Raw genomic sequence first — 3,186 nt, forward strand, 5'->3', positions numbered from 1 at the left:
CATCAATGCCACGATCCTGCAAGATTTGTGTCAGGAGAGCTTAATAATGACTCAAATATGTACTTAATTGCTATTAAGTATGTTGATTTGTGTAAACATGTAAACATGCCGAGTTTCATATAATAGATTCCTTTTCCTTGCAGATTAGTAAAGAGATTATTCAAAAAAGCTATATTCCTAGAATTGGACTAACTGTCAGAATGACTTTCAGAAACTGACAATTATAGACCGTGGAATGCAATCACAATAGTTTTTTATTCCTCAAAATCCAGAAATCGATTAAACATGCTTTTTAATATATATTGACCACATAAAATAGCCATCATATCATCATACTGCCAGAATCTTTTAAATGATTCAAGTCCTAAAATCACAATACAGGCATAGTAGATGCATGCTAAGCAAATATTTTTGAAGGTCATTTCAGATTGAAAATATATAATCTTGTGACACACGAGCTTGGCTGATCAAGTTTGCCAAATACTATCAAAGATTTTCAAAAGAAAAAAGAGAGTAGTTTTCATTCTTTTGGTTACTGCAAGAATCCTCATTTGATCTTTTTGATGAACTATAAAACAACATAAACTCAAACTAGGAATACAAAATATAAAAATTTAACAAGCAAGATGAGTTATGGATTAAAAGCAGACTTAATCCATGTTTTTATCAATTTAAAATATTGAATACACAGTGTGCCATATTGTTCTGAATTAGTAAATATGAGAATCCAGTGCCAAGAACCAGTATAGTCCCTCAAAAATAGTGGCATAAAATGGAAATTTTCATTGAGTCATCGAATAAGGCAATACTCTATGGAAATGGGAGATGAGACAACAAGGCATTAAGAATTCTATCAAAAATCAAAATATTTTTATAGGTCTTCATCTATGCTTTTTAATCAAACCATCTTTCCAATGATTCACTTTTCTTACTAGAACCCCTATTAGTATTCTTCTCACATGACCAAATTGCCATAGGCAAGTTTTTGTCATCTTCTCCTTGATAGTTGCTAATCCAACTTTCTCCATGATATATTCAATCCTGATATTATCTTTTTCTTATAAGTTCACAGATCCACGTTAGCATTTCATTCTTCTCTATGCCTATACTCATTTTTTTTCTCTTTTGTTTACACTCCACTACCCAACAATCCTTACCATTGAGTATCATTGTTGGCACGAGCGCTGTCCACACTTTAGCATGCTAGATGTAATAAAGTCATTTATGAGCCTTCATTTAATAGCTTAAGTTTTTAAGAGAGTTGTTCTTCACTGGAAAGAAATGCTTCTTAGCTGTGAAATCATTTAAAAGATGAACTAACATAAGTTTTCACCAAAGAACAAGCCATAGTGCTGCACGGCCCAGTTAGTTGTTACAATTAAAGTTTAAACATTGCATAAAAAGTAATATCCATAATGCCACTCCTAGAAAATCAAAGATAACCAAAGTATCACTAGGTATTGCCATTTCTTGTCATATTTTGACACTGTAATCCACTTACTAATATCTAAAAAGAGAAGTTCAACTTGACAATGACAAAAGGAAGAAGTATCTTTGGTTAAAACAATAAAAGGCATGTTCTTTGATCTTGATTCCCCTATTCCACTTGTTGTCCACTTTCATGATTCATGTAGTGGTTCCTATGGGAACGAAGAACCTTTTGGGAGATATATTCGTCCAACATGCTTAACTAATAACCCCATCAACACTTTTCTGCCTACTTATAAGGGACTAGCTTGGTTATTGTTTTCCCATACCATTCCTTGACTGAAGCAATCATTTTCCCCTCCTCTTCTTTCCGGTTTGTGAAATTTAATCAAGTCACTTTCATTTTTCTAAAAATCTATCTCCTACCATTTACCATTTCTTAAGACTTCTCTAGTTGAAACTTCATCTTCTTGTCTTCAGATGGCATCATCTTGGACCCCAAGGCAAAACAAACAATTTGAAAGAGCCCTGGCTATGTATGACAGAGAAACCCCAGATAGATGGCAGAATATTGCCAACGAGGTGGGAAAATCTGTAGAGGAGGTTAAAAGGCACTATGAGATCCTCAAAGAAGATATCAAACGCATTGAGCATGGTCAAGTAGCTTTCCCCTACAGAACAAACAATGCTAATACTAATTAAGGCATTGGGATCAAACAGCACAGGTACTACACCACCTTTTTCCTGAAATCTGATTAAACACTCTTCTTGCAGATATTCCAAAACCATTTTAGTCATTTCTACTATTCCCTTTTTTGCTAAAACCATAATCCATAAGCACCACATAAGAAACAAAGAAACTGTTGACTTTAACTGCATCTTGTGGTTTGGTCTAGTCAATCTATTTTCTAGTATAACTGAAGCCTTTAGCTGCATCTTGTGTTCAAGACTCTTCCTCTTAATCTAATCAATTTCCAAACATTTTTTATTTTTTTTTGGTTAGATATGTACAACAATAGTTCACTGACTTAATTCCCCCTTTTTCTATGATTGGCAGGTTTGTGATCCAGAATCTAACAAAATTGAAGATTCATGATGATTATAATCATATCCGCAATAGTTAAGTAAATAAATGAAAGTATCATCAGCAGTGAACAGTGAAAAAGTCCAACTGCAAGCTACCGTGTGATTGCTATAGTCTTCTAGCCTGCTTTCCCTCCTTTATTGACCCATAAAAAATGTGTTAAAGTTGATGCATTTACAAATTAATCTTGTTTGTAAACCAGTGTTAATTATTAATGAAGATTTAGTTACTTGTCTATCTACTATCAAACATTCTTACACTCCTATTCTTGTGCGGTTACCAAACATGACCAGAGAATTAAATGAAGGTAGTTGCAACAAAAGATTCCACTGAATAATAATCTGGTAGAGACCTCCACTTGATATTAGGAACTAACAAAAGATAACAGAGAATTGGGTCTGATGAAAACAGATACTCATATATATTTGGATATTCCAAGGTGATTACAATTGATATGACAGTAAAACAGAGACAGGAATTACAAGAACATTAACCAGAAGACTAAAGACAAATTACTCATTGCAGGAAGAATGATGCACTTATAGTTGGCCCATTGTACATGGCCCAACCATTGATTCAAAAAACTTGTAGTCAACTAGAATTGTGGCCTAATAAGTATGGCCCAATTATTGAAAGAGGCAATAATTTGAAATATAACAAATTACAATCGAATC

Source organism: Gastrolobium bilobum, unplaced genomic scaffold, assembly GCF_033153095.1.
Source record: "Gastrolobium bilobum isolate Gb01-03AN ecotype WA unplaced genomic scaffold, APGP_CSIRO_Gbil_v1 utg15456, whole genome shotgun sequence".
NCBI classification, from domain to species: domain Eukaryota; kingdom Viridiplantae; phylum Streptophyta; class Magnoliopsida; order Fabales; family Fabaceae; genus Gastrolobium; species Gastrolobium bilobum.